This window comes from Pseudopipra pipra, chromosome 1, assembly GCF_036250125.1.
Source record: "Pseudopipra pipra isolate bDixPip1 chromosome 1, bDixPip1.hap1, whole genome shotgun sequence".
Classification (NCBI taxonomy): domain Eukaryota; kingdom Metazoa; phylum Chordata; class Aves; order Passeriformes; family Pipridae; genus Pseudopipra; species Pseudopipra pipra.
Window position 1 is genome coordinate 38456450 of NC_087549.1, and position 13075 is coordinate 38469524.

The window sequence follows — 13075 nt, forward strand, 5'->3', positions numbered from 1 at the left end:
CACCTGCCAGTCCCTTCATGGTGTCCTGGCTGAGCCTCCAAAGCACAGCCAGCTACCTCTCATTTAACATGGCCTTCATTATGGAGCAAAAGGTGGGAGCAGCTCCTACTGCTTTCTAGTGTTCTCAGACAGACACAACTCTGTGATCTGTTAAACAGAACAGATATATGCTTAAGAGTGTATGTGTAGTTCTTGCAATTATACTGAACTGGAGCACCTCAGCCCTAGAGGACTGTAAAGGAACACATTAATAACTCTGAAATTAAGTATTTTAAAAAGATAAATGATCTCTGCAATCAATTGATGCTCTTTATTATCAGCCAGTGAAAGGGCAACATACAAAGTACACATCTTATGACAACTGGAAAAAAAAAAAAACAAACCAACAACCAAAAAACCAACCCAAACAAAAATTCACCACAGCACTAAGAGTCACTAAATTCTTCCACAAACCTAAATATCTGTTTCCCAAGAAAGCAGGATCATGCTTGGGACTGAAAACTATTCCAAACACCTTTGAAATACATTAAATTCAAGTTCATAATTTTAAACTAGTGCATTCCTCAAGCCATAACAAATTTGATGGAGAAGGTCAATGCAGTAAATTACTTGGGTGGGAGGAGTTGAAGGATGATGTTCTCTTTCTATAAGCATTAAAAGCCACCTGTATTTTAAATTATACCTTTTTGAAGATCAGACTTTGCAACTGTTCAATCTTGGCCTGGAAGTTTCAGCGGAGTTATCACTGAAAGATCCTGATTCAGGACAAAACTCCTGAGGAGAAACAGCACATTTTTTTAACTGTACCGCTCAGAGACTCCTGCAACAGTCTATACCTGTGAAAACAAAGGATCTGGAAGCCGATAAAAATTAGCAGAAGATGAGATGCTTATGGGTCATCTTCCTCATGCATAGTGTCTAGTATTACATGCCTAATAATCAGAGCATTGTTATAGCCATGTTAGTCTGGCTATATAGAAAGAGACCAGGTTTGTAGAGATAGGTAATAACTTTCCTCAGATCAACATCAACATTTTAGTATCTAGTCAAATATCATGTGGGGATAGTGCACCTTAAAGTTTTCTTTTCTCCAGTTGTACTTCCTTACCTAGCACCTATATGCTAGGGAGAAGATAAAAACCGTAAAAATAATGTGAAAGTGTTATAACGTTATAAAATAACATAAGCAGAGTTTTCCCTGCACCTCTGTTGACTATATTACTCCAAACAGACATATTTTTAAAATTCACGAAGATGTGAATGTGGACCACAAAGGGTAGAGTCTAATGACAAGTGAGAATCTAGGGCAGAGACACAAGTTACACAGCCTGGTATAAAAATCAACAATATTAGCAACAAAAAGTAAGGCACTGGCTGTAAAATCATTGAAAACTTAAAATTGACAGAGACATCCAAGCTCCACTGAAATCAGTAACAGAACTTCCCTGAGTTTAGAAGAACCAATATGTTTCTTGGGATGAGTGGAAGGCACCTCACAATCTGCATTACATTATATTTACTACTCCTTAGAAACAGGCACAGTCTTGCTTTGTAGAATAAGCTCCCTATAGCAAGTGCAAAAGAGGGCGATTTAGAGAGTCACTGACATAATTTTAAGGCATTGCAGGTTGGTAAATTCTACCCTGTTTTAACACAAAAATCTTTAATTGGAGGGTTAGTGACCATTAAAGAGAAATTTATTACAGAGTGGATCTTATAATAAAGAAAACAAGTCCAGACAATATTTATTTGCACATATTGGCTTGGACATCTTAAGGAATATTTGGACTCTTAACTAGCTAAGGTGTCTGTTGTTTTTTGGGTTTTTTTCTTTATAGTGCAGCCAGAATTATACCCTGTAACAACTGATAAGACTTGCAAAGGAAACCTATATTCAAATACAGTTTTAACTTGGCTTGCTTTATTTTGCCTTATTTTTAATAGAATTTTTTGATTATGCTCGTATGTCATGATTTTTTCCCCTCTGTAGATGGACATGTCAACTTACACCATCATGTCATTGTTACTGTGCAGCAGATTACTTCAGTAAATTCTGTTTTTCAGCCTCTGTTATTATAAACACATTTTTGTTTTAATATGATTAAATTGGTGTGGAAAGGTAGGAATATTGCCTTTTATTGCAATGCTGTAAATACACTGTATGGAAATAAATACTTCTATGGAAAACCGAAGAGATAAAGAGCCTAATTAACTGTGATTTATATTGATCTATATGATCATAAAATCACCAGAATTTGGAGCAACCTAATTTGTTTTTAATAAGTGTTGTCTGAAAGACTAGTAATTACAGTCATAAACCAATTACTGAATTAAAGTGTAGTAAATTTAAAAACAGAAGGAGTCACAAGATGTTTCATTAGGAAGCTCGCTAATTTAAAGAAAGGCTAATTTATGTTTATATGATGCTGAAACTGCAGTAGCACCTGTGACAGGTGAATTTTCAAGTAATTTCCCACTCTAAACTCACATTTTTAAGGTTTCCAGAAATATTTATGTTTTGGCTTAACAGTTGTAAGACAGTCTCGACTGTCTTGTCGATTTAAGCGGACAATGGTAATATCATTTTTGTGCTGTGTGTGGTTAAGAAAGCCTGAGTAGACTCAGAATTTAGCAGGTTGGGGTGAGGTTACAGCAAAGAACTCTGGAGAGTGAGTTTGCAGGTTAAGAGAGCAAGAATCACTTTTGCAAAGCCAACAATTGTTGACTGTTATACAGACTAGGCAGGTAAGAGACAAAAAAATTAATGTCACCCTTTCAAGTCGTATAGAGTTCAGCAGGAATCAGCTGACATGCAGAGGTCAGGCTGTCTGAGAGATGAATGAGAGCCCCATCCACAGTAAATGGACACTTATACAAATATAGCACTTTGTTTTGTCTCTCTTATGCTGAAAATATCTTTTTTTTTTTTTTTTTTTTTAGTTAAAATACTTCTGAGGAACCTCAGAGGAAGTTTAAAGTGTGATGGCAAAAGGATAATGCAGACACAACTGTGCTAACCTTTTCACCGTGGTGACACTTCATGGTGCCTGTTATAAGAATCAGTTTCTAGAGGGTACCTAAGCTCTTTTGAAAGCTTGTGCTCTGGACACCGTGACACTGGGGCTCCATTTCTGAGTGAACTGAAGAGAAAAAGGAGTTATGAGAAGAAAGTAACTACTCCAGGTGGTGAATGGAGGCTGATGAACACTGTAGCTGTCTTTAAGTGACCTCTGAAGACAATATTGAGGGTTACAGATGTGGCTGTTCCCACAAGTGTACCAGTAGGGTCCCTCTCTAAAGTTTGTCAAGGACTTACAAAAATAACTCACTGAAAGAGAAAATTATAAAACATTATTAGTAATAGATCATCAATCTTAAGAATTGCAAATGCTTAAGAACTTAGAAGAACCATCGGCTTTTTGAACAGATAAAAGAATTAAGAACATCTGAAGATGAAGAAAAATTATTTTGGTGACACCACAGCAAGCAAAGAGCATGACAAATGCTGCAGAAAGGTTCACGATCAGAAAGAGGTCTGTTGAGGTTAACTGTCAACTAATACAAGGCCACATGTATTTAAGGGATAGTGCACAGTTGGGTACTATGTTAAGCGTAAATATTCCAGAGAAAGGTGTTCCTAATAAGGACTGTTCAGTGGAAATGTGCTCACTTCACAGGTTTGGAGATAGCAAAGACAAGTTTTCTCTGAGCTCAAACACCATGTCCTAACTATAGGTGACCATGGTAGCTGCTCATGCCACCACTTCCCAACCCCATTTCTGTCACCAGAATCTGGGTTAGCCTTAACACTTCAAACAATAAGTTGCTTTTTTTCCTGTTTTGTGGGTTGTTTTTTTAACATGGATCATTGTGTCTGAAGTGGGTTAGGGAGAAACGGCATCTGGTGTTGTGCTAAAAGATCTGGTGACTTTCTGCCTCGTGTATGGCAGGAAGGGACAAGAAGGCTCTGGTTGTGCTGTGCAGACATGGCCTGTGAAGCTCAACCATTGCTCCAATATGTGCAAAGACTGCACAAAGACAAGAGAATATCATCAGCACTACATTGATGGTGCACACAGGGATAACAGACCTTCTTATCTTGGCTATGCTGGCCACTTCTGCTAGGACACCTTGGAGCAGGGAGGATGAACTACTGTTCATCTGAGAGCTGTTTAGTTTGCCCAAGGAAAGGGTAAGGGCAGACACTCACAGTCTCTGCACTTGTGCAGGGCATAGCACAGCAAAACTGTGGTAGTGGGCTCTTCAGCCTGGCAAGAAAATGTACAGAAGAACCTCGAAGCTGCTGTTTGAAGCTGGACAAATTCAGACTGCAAAGGAGATTCCAATTAATCTAAGCAGGGTATTATTAACCTCTGAAATGACTTAGTAAATGCTGTTGTGGGTTCTCTACCTCTGTTCAAATCAAAATAGGATTTCTCAACTGACATACAGTGTAATTCGAAGGGGAATTAATTCATGCCTGGATATAATTGGTGCTACAGAGAAAGTCAGGCAAAACAATTACAGTGATCTCATCTGGTCTAAAAAATGATGAGTGTATTTAAAAGGAAAAAAACCCAAATCAAACATAACAAAACTCACTCAGGAGGAATTAATTTCTAGAGATTGCATTACACAGTGGTGTATCACTTTACATTAGCTCAAATCTGTACCTGGGGTGATAGTGATGCATTTCTCAAAAATGCTGTTTAAGGAGACCAGCTACTTTTTAAACGAAGTAGTAATTGTAATTCTTGGGTGAAATCAGCACCTCAGTAACAGAAAGGAGTTCCATTTCTACAGGAGGTCAAAATTTTATCTGTTTTTCCCTCCTTTCACAGCCATAAGCGTGTCTAATTCTGCACAATTTTATAGAAGGATACAGGGGATTTTCTGCTCTGCAAGTTGTGGTATTTCTTTTGGAAATGAAAACCCAGCATACACTGGCAGAGTGGTTGGCTTCGATCTGATGATGTCTTCAAGTAGAGGATTAGATGAACAGAGGAATGTCACTGATATTTTTCAGCTACAGAGGGTTGCAGTTACATCAGTGTGGCATTCTCAGCAATAGTTATTTGGTGTTTTTTATAGTTTATCACTAGGAAGGACTAAAAATCAGAGTGAAATTGCAGAGTACGTGCAAAGAATCACTGCAACCAGCCCAGAAATTTAACTACTAATGAAAAGGTATATGATGCATTTTTAATACATTGAAAGAAAACAGATTAAGTGAAAGAGATAATGGATAAAGTTTCTAAAAGCAAAGGAAAGACAATAACCTTATTTATAGCAAGGTTACAGTATGCTTACTAAGCAGAAGAGGTCAGAAAAATGTTGAGTCCTCAGCATAAAGCCTGCTGCATTTTGATACACTGATATGTTATCTCTGTGCACATACTGAATTGTCAGAGACATTTCACTCAGTATCCAAGGATCCCAAAGAAGTCTCCTGTTCAAATTCTGACCAGGGCTGACTGCCAAGCTGAAATGCAGCATTTTGATGCTCATGTTCACATTTTGAGGTGGCACTTTGTTTGAGAAGGCAGTCAATCCAATTCCACTCCTCAGTGGTTGCCAACATGCAGCTGTTTTGCACTCTGAAACCTAATCTGTATAAAGAAAAATCCGTGGCCTCCATTTATTTTAAGTTTTCAGTGACAAATGTACATATTTTGCAATATTTGGTATAAGCATGGACACTTTTTCTGTAGTATGAGCACTCTTGGACAGCCAAAGAAAAGGAGTTTCTACTCCTGCATTTTGCTACAGAGAACACATCTCTATGTTTTTCAGATTTTTCTTGAAATGAACTGAAAAAAGGAGGGGTTGTAGCTGCTATAAATGCCTGCTTCATCTTACAGACTAGCCAGAAACAACAGCTGGCAGCTGTGCTGACAAAAGCAACCCTATCTCAGGAAAAAGTCCTCTCCAAAAAAGCTTGAGATCTCAAAATTCAATTTCCAGAGAATTTTGAAAGCTCACAAAAAGTAGAAAACACCAATATTTGTGGTGCAGTCTTCAGGGCCTCAGAGCACAGCATTTCCCACCAAGGTGACTTGAGCATGGGACATGTTGATTCTGATGTCTGTGAATTCTCCAGGCTTCAAAGATCCACCCAGTTTAGCCATGAGTCACTTCATGCCAGATGCGAGCTGGTACATCGGGGGATACCAGTTGCTTCACTGTCCATAACCAATTGTGATACCCTATTGTCAAAATACCTGCACAGTGTGCAAAGTGTATGCTCTTACAGGCCAAATAAGCAATTTGTGGTGGTGCAGGGGCTGCCTAGATGGAGCAAAACACATATTCCTGAAGATAATGGGATGCAATCGCACACTGCAACACCACAGGAGACAACCACACAACGACTGCAGTTGCTCTGTTTTCTGAAGGAGACTTGTCTTTGGGAAGCAGGGCAAAGAGAATTTGGTAAAGCAGCAGCCATCTTAGAGCAACAACTTGCACAATAGACCTACTTACGTTAAACATGGAACTAGCTCTGCCTGTGAGCAGCTGCCTCTGAGCAGTGGGCTGGGACAGCAGTGGGGTGGGCTGCAGGCGGCGGCAGGGCCCTTCCACCCTGGGCCCCTTAAAGACCACAAATCCCTGGAAGCAGAGATTTACTGCTCTTTTATGACTTGTCAATCAAATTCTTTGCTAGAAATAATGCAGAACTGTTTCAACTGAATTATTTGATTTGAGGTTCCTCTAACTTGAAGCTGGCTTTTTTATTTCCCCTGTTCCACAGAAAATTTTCTCAATGTCAGTTCTATTATGAACTTTTGAAAAATAAGCAGAGCTCGAAATGAGTTATTTCTTATGGGAAAACAGTCTGTTGGGAACACATTACACATTCCATTTACTAATCAGAATCTTCTGATAATTTTTACTGTGCATTGCAAATGCAGGCAGCCTGCATTACATCTGTAGTGTTCAGATAGACTGGAACTGCTCCAAACTGCTTCTCAGAAGTTTATTTTTAAAATTTTCCATGCACTTACTGTTCCTTCATCCTGGTCACAAATGCATATTTATCCAATGGACTAACTACATGCATACAAAAATTTAGCAGAGTTACATGTACCACAGTGTTAAAAAATATACTGTATCTCAAAGTATATAGAAACAGTTGCCTAAAGAAATAAATGCTTCAACCTGAGGAAGCTGAAAGATTGAAAATATCAGGCAAGGAAGATAAATGACCTCAGCTTAAAGTAAAAAAAGCAACAGGAAAACTAAGATTTTAGTGATATGCTTCATAAAACAGTTTCATATGGCTGGTCTTAAATAAAGTGGAGACCCAGGTTGTTGTCAGAAAAATTTCAAGGATGAGCCAAACAGCTGCAACTCTGGCTTCTGGTTTCACCACTCAACATCAGAATGATGAAATCGAGGAGAAAGGATGTTCAGCTTCTGAGTAGCTGATGTGGAAACAGGGATCTGGGAAAGAAATAGCAGTGGTGAAATACAGGGGAGACATGGAGCAAGAAGCATTGCTCCACAGAAGTGTATCTTCCTGCAGCATGGTGGGAACAGACAGCAAGCTCCTGAACGTGCTATTTCCCTCCATACCTACTAAATCACTGTAGAAATGCTGCTTATTTGTAGCAGCAAAAACCTTTGAGGTTGTGTGCAGGGTAGGACTGAAAGCAGTGGTAATTTGTTTCCAGCTCTGAGGGAGCCTGGGATTAGCATCTTGTTCAAAGACATGTGTAATTTCTTTCCAAAACCTTTAAAGGATGCAGTTCCCACCTCCACTACTGCACATCAGTAGTTTCTGAGGAAAATTTCCTGGACTCCTGGACCTTTCGTATCACTCTCATCCCTGCTGTGTTTCAATGCTGAGAGTACAAAGACCTCCAGTATTCTTATCTTGGCATTCCCCACTTAGGGGAATGAGAGAAGCATTACAAATTAGTCTGTAGGGATGTATCATGGGAGCAGTAATAAAAACTAAAAAGCCAGCACCAGCAGCCATGGTCAGTCAGGTGCTTCGGGAACACTGGGCAGTGAAACTGTTCCACATCCCTGCTCCGAAATGCTTGGCATATAAACACGGCAAAAAGCTCTGCTCCTGCAGACTGTTCCTGAGGAAGGCCTCATGGTCAGACTGTCACAGGTAATGTTGTTTTCAGGTCACATTTCTGCTCCCCCTTCTATTCTCCCTGCTGTCCATCTGCTAAAAAAGCCCTCTCTCCCCTCACTGTCCCCCGCCACAAACCAGGACATGATCAGGATACACTAATCAAGGCTGCTCTAAAAATTCATGCTCTGTCTTCTGCTTTGTTGTTTAATGGTTTTAAAAACATCAAGTCTAAAAATATTTTTGGAGCCTAACAACTTACTTGTAGCTGTTGGGAAAGACGTGTGCAATAGTCAGCATCAAAGCAGGAAAAGCTTTTGTATGTTTTATTTTTAATAATATTTTTCTGAATCTTCTTCATAACTCAGCTATACACAACCTACTAACAACCTCTTATTACTATCAACATGACCGGCTCTCATCTGGCAAGTGAAAAAAAGGTGCTGGGTGTCAATAGCTGCCAGGTACTCATGTTGAACTACTTCTCTAAGTTAATACTGAAAAAAAGAAAACAAATCACCACTATTCACAAACACATAAAGCCAATGGATTAGATTTACTGTGCATTATTATGAGGCTATGCATTATTCTTAAAATTATTGTATTAAAATATAATTAATTGCCTAAACCTGGCAAGTGGCATGGCTTTGTAGAGCTAATCCATCCTTCCAGTGCACCCAGCCCTCCCCACGCCTGGCATGTTGTGCTGCATCCCAGATTGGGCTAATGCAGCTGCAGGACTTCATTGCTCCTTAAGTCACATTGGCTCTGTCCTTCAGTAAGCCCATCAGACTGCTGACTTTTGCCCAGTATCTACAGAATCTGAGTGCTCTGCCATGATTTCTTCAACCATGTGAAATACCCTTTTTTGCTCAGTGAAACGTGGTCAGGAAACCCCCTTCCACACGTTTTCAATGCATTCCACAATTTCATGGTGTTACATATCTGTTCACTCAGCAGCCTGCTGGAAACCCAGTGTGACCCTGAGCATCAGTTCTGTGTGGTACTCGTGTGGGAATGAGCCCATCAGAAAAATCCTCAATCCCACACCACAGCTGCCTTTGGGTATTAAACCATACATGTTTCTGAGCCCTGACAGCAGAGGAATGTCCTGCACATGGTGGGGGAATTGCCAGAACAGGGCCCTGAAAAGCTCTGCTTGTTCCCTCTTCCGTAGCAGAGCTGGAAGTAGGACAGCCACAGGAGAAGTGCACACCTTTCAACAGTGACCTCCAAGGAGCAGGGCCTGTCCCAAACATTTCAGAAATTCTCTCTCAAATAAAAAACCTCCCATAAATATATTTTGATATCAAGCTGACAACTTCACCGTTTATTACTTAAATGTGGTCTGAGGTAAGGCAAATTTGTTTTAAAATAGCACTAGTCATACACTGCTCCTGAAACACCTCATTGGTGGTTAGAGCTGAGCAAAAGGGGCATCCCTGACGCCTGATATAAATATTCCTGATGGTTCATTAGTTCCCAGGTTTTCCATAATCTGGTCATTAGCTGTTCAGTAAAAATTCAGAAAACAAATGATAATGTGTTAACTATGTACAGAGACACACCATGTACTAGGCAGGTAGGTTCTGACCTCCTTGCACCAGTACTAGTGGTTTGTTCTTCACCAAACCTCCTCTTTGCCTCATCTGTGCAAAGTTTCACTGCTCCTGTGGCTCCTACTTGCAGTATCTGGAGAGATTTTCCCCCTTGTACTGCTTGAGTAGACAGAATAATAGGTGAGGAAGTGGTAGAAAACTAGTGCATGATATTTACAATACAGAGAAAAAAGTCATTCCCAAAAACCCATAGGCCCAAACTATTAAGTTCTCACAGTGAGTGAAATGCTGCCTGTCCCACTAAAGATCAGTAGTTAAATTCCCATTGATGTCAATGGGCCCAGAATTTGGGTCTCCAAAAATCTGGGCAGATTATTGGAGTTTTTTCATGGTCTTCCCAGATGAAAGCATCCAGGCACGTTTTCATATTTCCTTACATCACTGTGGGGAAAACCTAGAATCATAATTGGTGTGGTTAGAAGAGGCCTTTAAAGGTCATCTAGTTCAATCCCCCTGCAACGAGCAGGGACATCTTCAATTCAGTGAGGTTGCTCAGAGAATCATCCAATCTGACCTTGGATGTTTCCAGGGATGGGGCCTCTACTACCTCTGGGCAATGTGCCAGTGCCTCACCATCCTCACTGTAAAACATTTCTTCCAAATATCTAATCTGACTCTACCTTCTTTTAGATTAAAAACATTCTGCCTTGTCCTATTGCTACTGGCCCTATTCTATTTGCTTTTATATATCCATATATGCACACATACACACATTTCATTAGCTTCTTTGGCTCTGTTTGACTGGACAGAATTTGGGATGAAAAAAACCCCAAACCTGTAATTTCACTGCCAAACTCTCCACATTTGAACACAAACCATGTTTTCCTGAGTGCCACATCTACAAATCTTTTAAACATCTCCAGGGATGGTGACTGCCAAATCCCTCAGCAGCCTGTTCCAATGCTTCACAACCTTTTTTGGTGAAGATTTTCCTACTATCCAGTCTAAACCTTTCCTGGTACAACTTGAGGCTGTTTCCCCTTGTCCTGTCACTTGCTACCTGGGAGAAGAGACTGCCCCCCACCTTGCTACAACATCCTTTCAGGTGATTGTAGAGAATCATCAGGTACCACCTGAGCCTCCTTTTCTCCAGGCTAAGCAGTCCCAGCTCCCTCAGGTGCTCCTCATCAGACTTGTGCTCCTTTACCAGGTTTGTTGCCAGATCCTTTACCAGATTCGTTGCCCTTCTCTGGACATGCTCCAGCACCTCACTATCTTTCCTGTAGAAAATTCACCAGATGGACACAAAACCATAAGCTTGCAGAAGGCATTTTCAGATGGGATGAGTGAGTTCTGTGCCAGATACGTGTAAGCTGATATGCTCTGAGGTAAGCAAAACAGGGATGAAGAAAATCAAGCCTTTGCCAAAACCTAATACTACAGTTTTCATGCAGACACATTAACCTGTACTTCCCCGTCTTATTTGTAGGCCAAAATTAATAAAAAAGACTATGTTAATTTTCTATTGCCCCTCACAATCAATTTAAAATACAGGAAAAAACACCATTGCATAAAATTTTAGTAAAATTAAAAGTTTATATTCAGCAAAACACCATCCTATCCTAGTATTTAAGTCACTCCAAATCACTGCCTGTACATTTCTAAATGCTGTGTGCTCAGAGTAGCAAAGCTTTTACAGTTCAAAATAGCAAGACAGACTTCATAAAAGATTAATATACTTGAAAAGCAGGTCATTTATTAAAAGATTTTTTGAAAGCTTCCTTTCTTAAAGAGCAAAACTATCTGCCCACCTCCGCATCTCATCTGAAAATATTTGCATACACAGCTGTTCTTCAAATTTCAACCCTGTTTTCTTTCCTTGTTTTCATGTTTTAAGACACGAGTAGCAGGTATTTACTGAAACAGTAGCATGCTTCAGCAAGTGCTGCCTTCTTCCATATGGTGATTTATCCTGTCTCCCAGATGCCTAGATACATGGATATCCTTTTCTCATACACAGGGTTGAACTGTTGGACCTTCAGCCCCAGGGCTGCATGAGATGGCAGTCTGGGGACTTCAGCTTCTAAACCTTCTCTTACCACAGCTGAATAGCAGCTGCTGTAAGCAGCACCTGCTTACAATAGCAGGTGAGGACAGGCTTTGCCTCTCCTGCATTTTCCACTGTACTCTTTTTTTATGAGTCTTTTTAGGCATTTGCTTTTTGACTGACTGCCTGGGAACTGTGCATGCAGTGCAAGTAGTCTGGATGTCACAGGTGCAAGACACACAGGTACCCTTGTTAACAAACAGCAGAAGGGAAATCAATAAATATTTCTTGGATAGTGGGCCTGTACCATTCTGTTCAGTGGAAATTATACGACCTTTGCACACTGCAGTCCTCAAGACAGCATTTTACATGGAGCCAAAAAAATAGCAAGAGATATGGTATAGCAAAAAATACAGACAATTTTGGACCAAGACACTGACATTTCAAGATATGCTTGACACCCTGTTCTTCACAAGTGTTTTCAGTCGCTACATCTGCCTGAAGAACAACATCTATCTGTTTCATCTTGCCTGCAAATAGCATGACACCCTGCAAACTTGAAAAATAAGCCATTAACAAGATTACTATCTGTTCAGGACATGGTAGCTCAACTGTAGCCACAGACTTACTCTCTTGGTAACAGGCTGTCATGAATGTGCTGATTATAAAAGACAGAACAAGTTGGGGGAAAGTTGCTTTGGGAGGAGGTTAAGTGAGGAGAATATAATGACCTTGGTCATAAGCTTCAAAGAAAATATGATGAAAAAGCCAGACACCACAAGGGAAGGAACATGCAGAAAGGAAGAAGGAAGCTGGGAAAACTCAGAAAAGGCAAGACACCAAGAAGGTGGAGACGACTTGCTGTGCCAAAAGCAAGAAATAATAGCACAGACACCAGCACTCTAATACTCTTGTCATAAGATCATCATGAAAATTACTTTAAATTTAGAAGAATGACATTTAAGAGACTAGTTTTTTGTTCTATAAATGACTGGTTTTCTTTTTTTTTTTTAAAGTCACTAATTATTACTCAGTTTTGATGGGCAGCCACAACCAAATTCTTAAGTGATCAAATGTAAAATATACTTGAAGGCTGTTCATACCTACCAGGGCAAGACAGATGGTGCAGTGTAGATGTCTCCACTTTAGATTGCACTGCAGCCCAGGGGAGAACATCTGAGTATTTAACAGTAATGCAATAAGTGTAACAAATGGTAGGCTGCAGCTATTGATCACCATTTGGGCTTCCAGGGAGAAAAATAAAAGGCATTTAGGGGTTAATACTTCTGACTGAAATGTGCTTATTTAGAGGTTCACTTAACAGATGCCATCATCAGGAGATAAAAGTCCTTACACTGAACAGACAATTTTAATGGCCTTTCC